Consider the following 15,821-nt stretch of genomic DNA (forward strand, 5'->3'; position numbering starts at 1 on the left):
GCAATTCAATATACTGTTTTCCGGATTATTCGATCAAATGTTTTACAAAAAAGTGTTTTTCGATGTTTTTACTGAAATTAAAACATGCCGAAAAGTAGAGCATTTTTATCGGTGCGGGGATAATGGACTTGTAGTGGGGGTAATATGGACAGGCTTATAATATACGAATGCATTGGATGTGATCTTAACATTTCGCTGTCCAGTTCAACCCCACCAATGTTATTATTTCAATATTCTAAATTTTCCACTTGTAAATATATTCACTTTTCCGTACATATCTAATATCGCCCCTCGCTCGCAAACTGAAATATAACCATCAATGAATTTAATTTTGATATTAATCCACTCAAAATGCTTAATATTGAAACCGCTAAAATTACATCCACACGCGAAATCATGCATGATTTTAAGTTTTTGTTTACTTTTTCAACTTTTGATCAGTATTCGTTGTCTTAGGGTGGTTTAAATATTAACATGTAGAACATGTTCCCATAAACAGAAATTTAAAATTCAAAATGTAACTATACAAATCAACCACCTGTCCATATTACCCCCACTGTCCGTATTACCCGAACTTTTCCCACTCTTGATTAGCTTCGTTTACGCACAAATCTAACAATCATACGCATGCATTTGCCTACTGTTTGGCGTTTGTTTACCAGCCACATGGTGCAATGAGTTACAATAATCGTTACGCTTCTCTCTTTTATCACGAGATGTCGTTTAGTTGGCTATCCATTGGCCAAACTCTATGAAGCGTGGTATAAACTAACGTTATTATGTGTAACTCAAACCGCTTTGTGTGTTCTGTTTGCTATAATCTGACTCGCAACACTCTCGCGAAGCGGATTGAGCTTATAAACTCAAACAGTTTATAAGCCTGTTCCATGATTAGTTTTCGTCCACATTCACGACCACCGTTGCCTCCCTTCATCTGAGGGACTACGCACTCGATTGAACTTGACCTTGGCTTACGTGCCGATTGACATTCTCCTGTACCGGTTTACGTTTGAGCGCCACGAGAGTTGTTTTGTGCACACCCTGCGTGTTCAACAGTACAGAGTTGCATTTGAACTCGCCCTCTCTTGCAGTCGTTTTGCTGTTGTTCATGGGTTTGAGCACTAATCATTTTATGATTGCGACAATTAGTAGAGCTTGGTTGAGAGATGGGAGGATGTTTATTTTACAAGCCTTTTACTTCGTCTTCTTTGATTCTTTGACAGGGTCTTCTTTGGCATTGGGTCTCGTTTGATGCTGTCGGTATAGTTATTAACTAGGAGGTCAATTGCGCATTATCTTTTGGGGTAACTAAGGAGCACCCAGGTAAGAATAATGAAGTTTATTTCTAGAAATTAGTGACGCTGGCGTGAAACAACAAAGTATAGGACATTTAACGTCAGATCGTATTATGAATCGAATTTTGGCTCTAGCTTTTAGATTAATTCTTCTCATGATCGACGGTTTATACTTCATAGGTCACTGCTCCGCGAATGTCATTGTCTCTCCGCAGTTGTCACAATAGTAATGTAATCGCCGCAACCTTGCCAGAATATGTTTCATTTCCGACTTGATACTGTCGCACATAGACTGTTCAGAGCTTTTACAACTTGTGAACTTTAATATCCAGCAAAGGAATCTGAGATCTCATAACTTCCTCCAGATACCGTTTTCACGCACGAATTACGGATACTACGAGCCAATGTCGAGTATGTGTCGAGAGTTCAATAGACACAGTATTTATTTTGTCCTCGGGACGCTATGTGCTGGCATTTCTTGTACTGTTCTGATTATTGGAATGTCGTGAATTAATGATCGTTTAGAACAATACTGAAGATTCTATAACATTCATCCAAACCGAAGGATTTTTTTAAAATTTTCTCCAAAAAAATGATGTGCTGGATTGTTTGATTAAAAACAACTCCGCGAACATCTGGCCATCGAACAATTCAGACCAAATCCTCGCGAGTTTCATGCCTAAACTGAGGATACAGTCATCACTAACCAGAAACCATGCGCTTTCCTCTCTCACCGGAGAATATACACTGCGTTTCATAACTATAGAACCACTCTATTTTCTTGTGTTTCCAGAGATATGTAAGAAGTCGTTTGAATTGAAGTATATAAAGTAAATAGAATACAATAACCGTCTTCATTTATAAGACTGGCTATGTGAATAATCCTTTGAAAGTTACCCGTCATATGGCGATGTTCGTTTATTACTTGATCTGTTCCATGGCACATGGCCTGGCTAATTAGAAATTCTGCTTAAATGGCTGACATCAAAGAATGGCTTGATTCGTGGATATCTTCTCAAGGAACGAAAGATTTTTACCATAACGGTATTCGAGCTCTGTGAGAAAAATGGAAAAGTTATAGCTAGGAATAGGCAATATTTTAAATGAATGTCTAATTAGTAAATTCAGTAGTGGTATCAAAGAGAGCGTGCACAAGATATTGTAATCAAATGTAAAAAGAAATGTAATGGATCACTTAGTCTTACCAGACTTCATTCACTGGTGTCGCACGGTCGTCTAAGTTTGAGTTTTTTGAAACCGAAAAATCACTCAATTCATGCTTCCCAAATTGAGGTCAACATAATCGGTTTATCTATGCTATAAGACTCCCACATTCGATAGAATTATTTGATCAATTTTCATTTTAATACGAATGCCAGGTAACAACATGCTAAAAAAATATTGCTTTATGTTCCCACTCGTACGACGATTGCACCGTCCATTCTATAATTTAGTCTTGCAATTCATTCGCCCTTCAGGCAAAATGCTCTAACGGGACACAATCCGCGCAGGTGCCCCAAAATTTTGCATGGAAAGTCAACAATACCGAAACGATATCGTTTTTCTATCATTATTTCAAGCCCGCTCGAGATCACATAGCGGGCGTTTGTAAGACTTGATCAAATAACCGAAAAAATGCCCCCTAATAAGTGCCTCCACTTTTCGAGCCGAAGGTAACAGCGGAGTTCCAAAAGCTCGTGACGCCGGTCCAGGCTTCGACTGTCGTTGGCAAGAGGGATGCAGAAAAAAGGTAAAAAAAACAATGCGGTGCTATATTCATGCATATATGCCGCAATGTTTCGCAAATCAGCGTATACATTTAATCTGTCGGAAACCGTCATAAACTGCAAGAATGTGGGCGGTGTGTATGCTGTATTAAACCTTGCGGTCGTTTGTCTGCTCTCAGCCACCACAGCAAGGAAGTATACCAATCTTGTACCTTATGCAAAAATATATCAGTTCACACTTTTTCTAAAAGAATTTGAATGTTTAGTGAATTTGTTCACGAATCCAAATGGGGCTACATATAGGGTAGGGCGGGGCTAGTCGGTCATTTTTGAATAATTTTGGTTATAACTTTGTAATACGAAGTTTTGCGTTAGAATGTTATGTACCACAATGAAGCTTACCTTTTACCCTTTCAATGAAAAATAACCATTATTTGAAATTTTTCTTTTATTTAACGTCTTTGTATTTCAGAATAAATTGACCAACTAACCCCACACATGGGGAAAATTGGTCAATAATAGGCATGTTATTTTTGAGCAAATAATAAGCGTTTTTCGATTAGAAGTTTCCTTCATTATAAATAAATGAATTAAATCAAAACAAAAACAGTTAACTAATATCATGTAGCAAGTAATAAAACAAATTAATGAAAATTTCAAATTATCATCGTTGAAAATTAGTCAGACAATCTTTTCTAGCGATTTCGTCTCTCTTCCACTTTGTGGCGAACCAGAGATGCCAGGTTTGAATACATGTCTTCATTTTGAAGACATTTGATTTTGTGAAGACATTTTGAAGACATTATGAAATATGTGAAGAAATTTCAGTATGATAGCGTACGTGGATTTTTAGAAGATATTATTTCCATGAAATTCTAACTATTGGCCGAAAATATCGTCAAAAAAGTAGGGCTTCAGTCTCAGCGATCGAAGCGGTCCGAACACATATTCTCTCTAGAAGACATTAGTTGATTTGCGCTCGAAAATTCGAATGATTTTGAAATTGAATTTCTATTATTTTGGCCCTACTATACAATAGATTAACCAAAATCTTTCAAACGACCACTTCACAAATCGAAGGTCTTCCGGTTACATGCCTTTTCTACAATTAGTTTCATGGATATGGTTTGAGTTACAACCAAAATTTCAAAGCTAACATAAACAAATAGAGTTATCACAGTTCCGTTTTTGTGTGAAGAACTTTCCTCCGATATTATGATGAAGACATTTTCTCGTACCATGTCAAGACTTTTGAAAAAAAAAATCACCTGGCATCCCTGCGACGCACAACCGCTTGCATTCTTGCTTGCATTTGTTCTGATGACATTTGTACCGTTCGCCCCAAAGTATATAGAAATAGCCTCCAGGTATGCTACATTACTCAATGCATTATTGTGAGTTCTGATATTCAATGTGAGCTTTTATTATATTTAATGAAAATTTTACAACAAAACATATAAATAAGACAATTATATTGAAAGTGGTTTGTGTGGTGGTTGTCTCGTTTCAAATACAATGCGTTTAGCAGTAAAACATATGCCTTCTATATTTGTTTATAGCTTGCGTAATGAAACACAGCATACCTGAAAATTTTATATGCATTGCTCTCAAACGATCAATTTGTGTGACCAACTAGCTCCTCTATATATGAAAAAGATTATTCATGAAAATTCAACAAAACTAATTTTAAAAGCGATTTCCATTAACACTTAAAGCTAATACGTACAATAAAGCTTTGTTTTACCTTTGAGCCGATTTGTTTCATGGTTATTAACCAGTTTTAGAACACATTTTACAATGCGCAAACCGTGAATGATTTTTGGCGAAATCGGAACCATGTCCTTATATTTTAATCTACTTAATAAAAAGTTTTTCCGATTTGCTATTTTTTTTGTATCAGCAATTCGCTATTTTTCATCCATAGATCGCTAGTTTTTTGGACGCTCAGATTCCATGATATCGTCACTGACCAACTTACTCATATGACCAACTAGCCCCGCCCTACCCTACATAACGGCACTCAGTATTTACAAGTGTTGTCACCCATGCTTGAGAAAATGCTTAATGGAAAACTCCATGTTTTGCGGCAGAGTGCATTGTTCTGTATATTCAAACAGAAAGATAAATGGCGAAAAACGCCGAACTAACATTTTTAATTAACAACAAACTATATTTTGGGGACTGTTTCGGAAGATATCATACGTGCAGCGGCCTCATAACAAGAGAAATTTAAAAAAATTAAAAGAAAAAGCCTAAGACCGCTCGGGCGTTCGCATACGAATTATTATTTATATTTTATATGTATTTTTTTATATGAAAATATCACATTAAAACACATTGTTTAATAAGTACTCATTAGAAGTTTACATAAAAATTAATAAATCTTGTTCATCTTTCATAATCTCACAAGATATACATATTCTGCTTATAAACTCACAAAGTTGTACATCTCTGCCTTCTCAAGCAAAAATAATTCCGACCGCAAAGGGTAATTATGAACGATGTGTGTTATAATGTTTATAATTTTAGCCGATCCATCTTGATGTTTGGCCTATATTTTAGTGAAAGTGCCGAGCCGGAGGTTACATCAGATTTCGAGAAACGTCGCATGGGGTTTCTATGGACTCTGCTAATGCTTCCACAATTAGTTTATTAAACCTGCTGTTTGATTAGAGTTCCACAAGTTTCTTTACTGCATTCCGAAGCTCGGAATCATTAAATTCACCATCACCGATTGGATCCACAATTAAACCAATCGACACTGCGGATCAATTGCCACTCACTACTCGATTAGCCGGAGATACTCAGCGCGCATTCCAGTGAGTAGGAAGCCGAAGTGTGCGCTAATATGGCAGGTGACACTCGAAGGCACACATCCGTGATCGACAACAACCGTTCAGAACGAAACAACATTCGCGAAAAACAAGTCAATCGGGACGAGAAAAGCCTTAATACGGAAAAGGTTGGTGCAATTAAATAATTCATTCATAAGTTCGCGCGCCGTTCGTTGGCGTCATCAGCTGTGGAGTGTCGAATGGACATGTCTTGATATTAATTATAATATCTAGAGCTGCAATGAGCAGATCGAGTTTGAGTCACCTGGAAAATTAGAAGATAAATTATTGCAGATATGATGGCGACCTTCATTCTCGCTTTGGTACTGGCGGTAATTGGCCTCAATATGATTTAACGTTTTATTAAATGAAGTTTTAATAAGATGCTGACTGTTCACGCTTTTTTGTGAGATGTTAAGTGAAATTGAAAATGTAAGCTGACAATCAACATCCGCAAATGATTCTCATTATTTGGAAAAAATGGCGAGCAATCAGACGTAGTGAGAACATTACATACAAGGCATCGAAGCGCCGAAAATGCGAGCGAACTATCACTTTTTTTCAGACATCACTAATGCTGCACATGCTCGTTTTCTGAAACTGTGATTTCCTTACGGTGTAATTTTATCGTTAGGGTACGGAATTCATTATCCAGATCTTGTATATTCCCATCGTTGAACCCTGGAAACGCGTCACACAACGAATTTCTTCCTTATGAACTTGATAAAAAAAAAACAGAAAGTGGTTGATATCTGTGGTGATTTAGTGATCTTTAGTCTAGTTTAGTTGATTTATTGATTTAGTGATTTTAGTTGTATCTGAATCAATTGTGAATGAATGTATAAATGAATATTTGGAGGACTTCGAAAACCAGAGCGTTACGTTGGAGGCACAATATTCAGCAAAAGAAGCAATCACACAAATGTTGTATAACACATAATACATTGCTTGTATTGTGATATGATTTGCATTCTATTTCCAATAGACAAAAAATCTGTTGCGTCAAATCAGTGTACATAATTTTTGCGTTCGTTCATCCTTTCTAACAACACCCATTTCTCGTTTGAGAAAATTGTTGAGTAAAACATCGTTTACCAGTGTGCGTAGAGCGGGAATTCCTTCTTAAGATTCATGTCACCTCTAATAAATTTCCGAAAGACGTGGTCTTACGTTGATCGCACTTGATTGAAAAATTACAAAACCAAATGTATTTGGTCGCGGTATTATATGGATAGAGAACATTAAAATAAACTCTTTCGCTTGAATGTAATTTTCAATTCCAAGCGGAACTGGCAGATTATTTTTCAGCAACGATAACATCTTTCCCATTCATCGCCGATTGCCCGAAGTAACCAGACGAAGGAAAGTCGCGTCTAAGTTCCGTGATTGTTGTTTTTTTGCCGCTGAAGAGTCCATTTCGCTATTTGGATAGTGAGTGGAGTACCCTGCCTGAAAGAGGCTTTCATCCTCGGAAAACCAAGGTTTGGTTTCTATTTTGTCGCTGCTTCGCCGACAATGGAGTTTTCGCCGAGTCATCGTGCCAACAGTACCAGTGCGGGTAAGCTTTTACCGACGTATGTGTGTAGTGGTGTCGTAGGCACATTCTCACCACCAACGAGCTTTCAGCACGCTCCCGTTCATCTGCACTGGAGTGCGTTCATAGGTGAATAAGATTAAATATACTGAGAGAAAATATTTATTAATTATAAGTTTGTTTTGTTTTTGTGAATTATTATTATTGTGAAATATTATTTAAAAAAAAATACTTAGAATATAAGTGCCAATTTTAAAATGGCAGAGAGTGGGGGACCTTCGGATATGGAGGTCTCTGATTCTAGTTCCCTCCTAACTGATAAAAAAAAGTTACTCAAACGCGTTCCAAATACGGATACTTTTTCTGGGGACGAGTCAGCTAACCCTACCAAGCCTCCTTCCGAAGAACTAGCAAATCTCCCATCTGCCCTTAACGATCCCACTTTACCTTCAACCTCGTCTTCTCCCTCTGTTCGCCCCGCTCCTTCTCAATCTTCGCCTTCCCACCCTACTTTCCCCGATCCCTCTCAATCCCCGTCCTCGCCTTCCTTCCCTGTTATTCCCACTCCCCGTGAGAAGGTCCAGATGGTGCACCCAGAACTGGTCCCTGGGTTGTTTTCTTCAGGCCTAAGCCAAATGGATAAGCGTTGAGAGTCATGCAGATCGCGAAAGATCTGGCAAGGTATACCTCCGTTTCGGAAATTTCGAAGGTTAGACCAAACAAATTGCGAATTGTCGTGACTGATCGAAAAGACGCAAACAAGATTGTTGTCGATCAGCATTTTACAATCGGGTTCGGGTTTACATTTCATCTCACATAGTCGAAATTGAGGGTGTGATAACCGAAACGGGCTTGACGTGCGAATACATTACGAGTGAAGGTACTGGCCGTTTTAAAAAACTGCCCTCGACGACTGTTAATATCTTGGGTTGCCGCCAGCTCGGAACAGTATCCCATGAAGGGAATGAAACTAAATTTACGCCGTCCAACTCGTTTCGAGTCACCTTCGCTGGTTCAGCTCGCCCTGACTACGTGATGGTAGATAAATTGAGGTTAGCCGTGCGACTTTTTATTCCAAAGCCAATGACTTGCCTAAAATGCAAGTCAGTTGGTCACACGGATGCTTACTGTGACAATAAAGAACGATGTGCCACTTGCGGAGAACAACATGAGGGGAAATCCTGCAGTGCGACTGAGCATAAGTATCCATATTGCGGGGGATCCCCACGTGCTCTCAGCTTGTGAAACATACAAGACTCGCTGGGAGAAACAGAAGCGCTCTTTGAGGTATCGCTCTAAACGCATTTTTGCAGACATTTTGAAGGGCGCTCCTCCACTGGATCAAGAACAACAACTCATCAACACACACAATGGGCCTTATTCCCGTATCCACTTACACTTACGTTCCCACTACGCTTACATCTCACTTCACTTTTTTGCGTTTCCACCGATCGTGAAGTGTAAAATTGAACTTCGTGGAGAATGTGGAGTGGATACCAAAATGACTCTGTGTTCATTTCCAATGTCGTTTCTATTGGCGCGTTTACATTAGGGAGATCTATAGCTATAGATGGATTTAATCACACGGAAATAGATGTAAACTGGTGAGAATATATATGATACACTTCTTCGAGGTATATATAATCACTATGAATAGAATAAATTCAAGCATATGTTAACGCTGGTGAATTTCTCACTGGTGAGAAATCACTAAAGTTTGATGCAGTTCTACTTCAGGTGAATAATTCACTGAAAATGTGAATATATTCAGAATATAAGTTCGCGCTGGTGTAAACGGTTGATACGATTTATATAAAACTCATCATATTTCTTCACATGAATATATCACTAGTCTATACCCATCATAAGAGAAACGTTAGTTGTAATTTGTTTTGTTTATCCTCGAGTTGTGTCGATACACCCAGAAAATGGATTACTAAAAAAGCTTCCAAATCTTTTGTGATGCAAACAGTAGAATGTACGTATTTTCTGTAAATATTATATTATATTATCGTTTGTAGAATAAATGTAAGATACAATACACATCCCTACCAACGATTGATTCATTTTACTTCGCGGTATTAGTAACTTTTACGACTGTCATTACTGGCAAACGCAAAGAAAATGTAAATATAACTTTATTAGCCTAATTACCAAGTTGTTAATGTGCAACTCTATTACTTTCCGATATTGATTTCTTCACAGAAGAAGGTCGTATTAACTCAGATTCGGGACAGGTAAGTAATATTCATGTTCATGTAATATTCAATTCATGTTCTTTAATTAATATTGATACATATTGGATAGCAATGATTTGTGCTCGTCTGCTGCGGGAGAATGCAAAATCATTACATCAATATTAAGAAATCTGGGTACTTCGATACACAAAAACGAGCCCTGTCGAGTCCTAGTTCTGCCTTTATGTTGTTGGATTTGGTCAAGGACAACTTCATAAACGTTTTGCAGACCGTTGTGATCGGTGGTTCGATCAATTGGATTAAGCCTCACTTAAATCCGTCTGGGTTTCGTCAGCTTCGCGATATCTACCGAATGTGTTTGGCTGAGAAGTAATTACACACTGGTCCTGGGAGATGATAATGGTGAGAATTGAGTAATCTGTCGCAGCTATTTGTAGTAATAATTGCGTATTTTGTCCTAATTTGTAGCCATGGATCATAACCAATCGATGCAATCGATGATAAGCAATTGTTTATTTTTCTTCCTCATCTTGGATTTCGGTTCTGAGGATTCCGATGCTTTGCCTTGGAGCGCTGTTGTTGGGTTCGAAGAGACAGACAATGGTTCCTCATGAAGCTAAAATCCCAATCTCTTTCTGCCAGTTTTGCAACATGGTTGAATTCGTGCTGGAGGTTGTTGGCTTCCGCAAAATCAAACGCCAGACGACGTAAATCTTTGAGAGTCATATCATAGAAAGCTTTTTCCAGTGCTCTGCAGTGGTCCGCCAGATTCTCAGACTGCTCACTCGTAAATACTTGTCCCGTTGGCACATCCCAGCAGAAGTAAAAATGTCAATAAAAGATTCAAATCAAATCATTCAAATCATAATTCACTGATATGAGCCTCTAACTCAGAGTTGATTCAGAAATACCGAGGTCTGCCGCAATCCGACGCTTCGAGACTCCCTCCCGAAGCCTCCGTCGGGTCATTTGAGCATTTCTGGAGTGCATTTCTTCAAACCAGTTTTCTTCTTGTGGGTCCCGTTAAAAAATTTGGATGAAAAAATTTAATGTTTTTCAGAGCAAAACGCTGATGCGAACTTTGGCCCCAAAAGCTAATCGCACAAGCTAATGAACTAATCGAATTTTAAAAAAAGCTCTTGAACTTTTTCACAAAAACGAATACGCACTATCATCTACTATAGAAAGAAGGTTTCCTTGACAGTGTAGTTTCGAACTTTCCAGTTATTTGAGGTAAGTAAATCGTCATCTCCAAAACTGAAAAAATTAAATCATAACATCGCAAAACTCTTTTTACCTCATAACTTTTTGCCACTTTCATGTAATGTATCTTTTTTTATATGTGTGAGCTGCTGGTGTAATAATGTATCAAACAACTACACTGTTGTCGGAATTTTTATGCTCGTTTGCTTCAAAATGGCCAATGCGCACTTTTGCCCCGCACTACTCTAACGCCATTGCACAATGGTCCAGGAGATGAATTTAAGTGGAAATTAGCATTTAGAGCTCGACAGTTATTCTCTAGATAAAAACTGTCCTCGACAAAGTTGTTACATACAATAGAGCGGAAGACTTTTATAACATACTATTACAAACATTTTGCGATGCAGAACTTGTCAATATCTCAACTTTACCCAAAGTTATTGATATTTCTTCCCAAAAAACACGCTCTTTTCATTTGTTTGTCATTCTTTCTTGGGCAAACATAAAAAATGTTTGTTGACGGAATCTGAAAGAACAAATTTCACTCTATATAATATGTGATTTTCGAAACTATCTTATTTTTTTTTGTTTGAGTAAATAAAATTGAAAACATGAGCATTTGGGTGAAAAAAAAACATCAATAACTTTGAGTAGGGCTGATATATTGACAAGGAAGCCGAACGATGAATTGAGCGTCAAAATCTGAAAGCAACGTTTAGACATTGTGGTGGTGGAGGGATGGTATGAGGGTGCATATAGAGGGTAATTTGGTTCTCATCGATGGTGTATTGGGTCAGCAACACAATGAACAAAGGATTCCATACCAGAGAAATTTCAACCAGAGTACGATTATGGGTTTGAGTCAATTTTCATACATTCGCAATTCTTAGAGAAATAAAAACCATTATTCTGAAATTAGATAGCACACCTTTTAAATCTCATATGACACCAGGACTTCATCTAAACAAAATGTTCCAAAACCTTGTTTTCGATTTCCAAAAGAAGGGAAAAGAGATCTGCATGGTGGAGTACGACTACAAGTTTGTATCAGTATACCAATGCTGAATGTTCACGAGAGCTTCGAGCAGATTGACACGAATGCTAACATGGGTTCCATACATCGTTGGTTTTCATACCGTTTGGTGCATAGAGTTTTTGTACTAAATCGCACGTAAGGGTTTTTGATTTTATACTTTGAAAAATATATATAGTGGTGGTCGTTGAACATATGTAAAATCGTGTTTGAAAGCAATACATCTCTAGAAGAAGAGATACGTACTTACTATAAGGAAATATATCTCACGTATTATTCTCTCGAGAATAAGAAGCAATTGTGTATCAGTCCTCTTCAGTTGCTTCTTCAAATCCAACCATCGATCAATCCCAGAATCATCAATCAGTTCAAAAGAGTCGAATTTTATGTTCTTCCCTGTATCACTCATAATTCAAGACTTATACTCATCCACTCATACACTTACAAGAAGAACGTTCAGCAAATCCCCAAAATATCTATTCATTCATCGAGAATTGATTAAGATGCAACTTCAAACAAATTATTACTAAACCAACGGTAGTCCTACGACCACCTTGCGGTTATATCACAGATATAACCTACCCCTAGTATTATGAATTAGTTTCGGTAACACTAACCAATTGAGATCTAGATGACCCATCATTTCCGATTTTATCATCCTTTTACCGTAAAAACTAACCGCATATTTTTCATTTCTAGTTGAGTTCACCGCACTCAAACAACTGGTAAACTTTTTTTTTTGCTAATACAGCACAGATAGCCGACAATGTCGTTTTTTTCCCGTTCTGCATCTCATTCCGTCCACCACCACGCGATCAAGATCTACTTTAGCGCAATGACGAATTAATTTTCTCAGTTATCTTTCCGCGTGAGGTGAGGCAACCTGTATAATAGCGTTTGGGCTATCGATAGCCAACTTTTAATGGCCCCAATTTCATTGACGCCCATCATTAGCGTACGCGATCCTCGGACTCGGACGACGTGGGTCTCCTAGGTTCGCTCAGTCAGACCATTACAAGATACACTTCGTTTTAATAATGCAAATGTAATGTCGGTTTAATCTGCTCCTTGTATCGTTCGCGAACCGACGAACGATCGGAGTGCGACCACAGTGACAACGTTTTTACGAGTGAGGCCAGCGGTCAGCGGCATTTTTTTTCATTGGAGGTAGAAATCCGTTTGGAACAGGACAAGAATGGTTATGGCAATGGTCGACATAATTGCTGTTTGCGGGGTGAGCTGTTATAATTAGTACAAGATTCTTACAACATCTTGGACAGCATGGATACCACTGGCGGGGGAACCAATATTGATCCGCTTGGGGACCAGTCGAGCAAATCGGTTCCATTAACCTGTGGTGCAATTCATCATGCGAGGGTGAAACAAGAGAAGACAGCGAAATTACAGCTTCAACGAGTTAATAAATCATGAGGGTGGGTAAGATAATGTGTTGAAACAACACACACAAACACATGCAGAACGTAACGTTATGAGAGGTGAGTTTGAAAGATACAAACCAAACGGGAGGTGTTTTGTTTTCCCACAAACTGGTCCGTTGTTGCGACAACTCTGATCTGTGGTTTACAGAGAGCGCAGAGTACGAATCTGATACTAATTTATTGGTAGCGCTATGCAATTTACTTCTTGCACTCAACGATCAGCTATTAATAATTTGTACTACATGACTGCACCATTCCTGGCCGGATGCGACAATCTCTGATTGTTGCAAGAAATGTTCTCATGCATGGCAGTCGGTGAGAAATATTGTTTCCTTCGTAGAAATTATTGTCGTTATAGAGTGAAAGTTATAGCTAGCAAAAAACATGTTTGCCGATTTTAGAAAAGGATCTGTAAGAAATCGAATCATCGAAATGATTAGAGTAATCAGTTATAACAAACAGTGGATGAAAAAAATGAAGAAAATAAACGGACATGTTCTCGGAAGCTCTACCTGAAAAGGTGCATCACGCTGAGTTGAGAAATTCCAAGCCAAATCAACCGGATGATGGCCCGACCCTTTCCATTTTTTCTAACTGTGTACTTACCGTGGCAACTACCCAAAATTATATTTTTTATTATCATATGACCGATTTCAATTACGACTTATTCTACATAAGATCGTTTCCAAAATCATTAACCTTTCCTCTAAAAACACTATCTGTCTGATTGAAGTATGATGTTTGACAAAGTTATTGTTAATGAACTTTCTCGGAAAAATAATATGTATATAATATGCAGTGTTAAAAAACTTGCTCAAAATTTGAATTTTATGTTAAAAGCTCTAAAAAACTATGATTCTAATTGAAAATTAAAAAATAATTATATTTGATCATATTTCGAGAACATTCTTTAAAAAAATATTAAGAAATATCGACATATCATAGCATGCAAAATTACCGTTCCTATAGAATTAGGAGGCATCAATGTAAACTGAATTCCACAAATTTGTGAATTTCGTCATTGTGCCGGAATTTCAAATCGGAACATTTTTTTGAAATCACGATTTAATTTTCGGACACTTTTTTGCTTAAAAATTCCGGACACATTTTGTCAGCAGCATTTTTTTGGGAGAAATTATTTATTGATTTTTGTAAAGCTTATTATTTTATTGTTATTCTATTATAATTTATCTTAAAGCAAACATCGAAAATCCTTGTTCCATTCTTTCTTGGGTTTGTAACATACTCTGATGTAACTCCTTCAAAAAAGAATTTCATCGTTATCGTTTGATCCGTTCTGATTTGAAATCACCTTCAGAATGTTTTTTTTTATCCCGGACGTGGGTTTGAGAAACACACATATTTTTTTCAATTTTTTTAAAAAAATTTGGCAACAACTGGGTACTGTGTTTGCCACTATATTAAATTAATACAATCACGTAAATTCAACATGCAAAAGATGTTATGGTTTTGGTATGATAACGATTCAAAATTCGTTCTTTCAATATTAAATTGAATTTGAACAAGTGTTTTAACAATGGATACAACATGTTATTTTTCCTAGATATTCATTGGTTTTCCAACAATTTTGTCGGACCCCACATTTTAATTAGACATTTAGATTCGAGTTACGACAGCGGATACTCACATATTAGGCTGTCAAAAAAGTCCTGCGGTATTTCCGCGAGGTGTCGTTGTAAGCGCGTAGTTCTAGTTGTATTCATTGTATCGAGTCATACTATAGCTTGTTGGAAAGGTATTTTTGCGCGCTATAATAAAGTCCTTGACAGTGTTTTGTTTGGTTAAGTCGTTCGTGAGTTATAGTGTCGCAAATGCCAATAAAATTTGTGCAGTTTATCGACCCGATACAGTTTCCATTTCCACCGCACAACGATGGTTTCAACGTTTTCGTTCTGGTGTAGAGGTCGTCGAAGATGCGCCACGCTCCGGAAGGCCTGTCGTCGAAAATTGCGACAAAATCGCTGAATTAGCCGAGAAAGACCATTATAGTAGCAGCCGTAGCATCGGCCAAGAGCTGGGGATAAGTCATCAAACCGTTATTAACCATTTGAAGAAGCTTGGATTCACAAAGAAGCTCGATGTTTGGGTGCCACACACGTTGACGCAAAAAAAAACATCTTTGACCGTATCGACGCATGTGAATCGCTGCTGAATGAAAATAACAACACTTCATTTAAACTCGCATTCGTCGTCTTCAAAGACGAAGTTCTCTCCAAATTTTTTCTTGATTTTCGAAACCTTATGCCGGATGTGTCCAGCATTTTCAATTGGTTATTTAGCAAATGATATGCCTGGAAAAAAATTGTATAAATTGTTCCTAACGACAATTTTTGGTTTCTTTATAAGTTATGGTCGAACAACTGGATGAGTTCATAAAAAATAACTAACAATAAGAAAAAAAAATGTTAAAACGGAAACATTGATGAAGATATATCGATTTTTACAAATAATTTTGGAGGTGACACTATCACAGACCAGCTGGCGGGCACCTAAAAACACCTACGCGGGCGACCGGTAGACCGCGGACTACCGTTTGG

Source organism: Toxorhynchites rutilus, chromosome 2 (assembly GCF_029784135.1).
Source record: "Toxorhynchites rutilus septentrionalis strain SRP chromosome 2, ASM2978413v1, whole genome shotgun sequence".
In the NCBI taxonomy this organism is placed as follows: domain Eukaryota; kingdom Metazoa; phylum Arthropoda; class Insecta; order Diptera; family Culicidae; genus Toxorhynchites; species Toxorhynchites rutilus.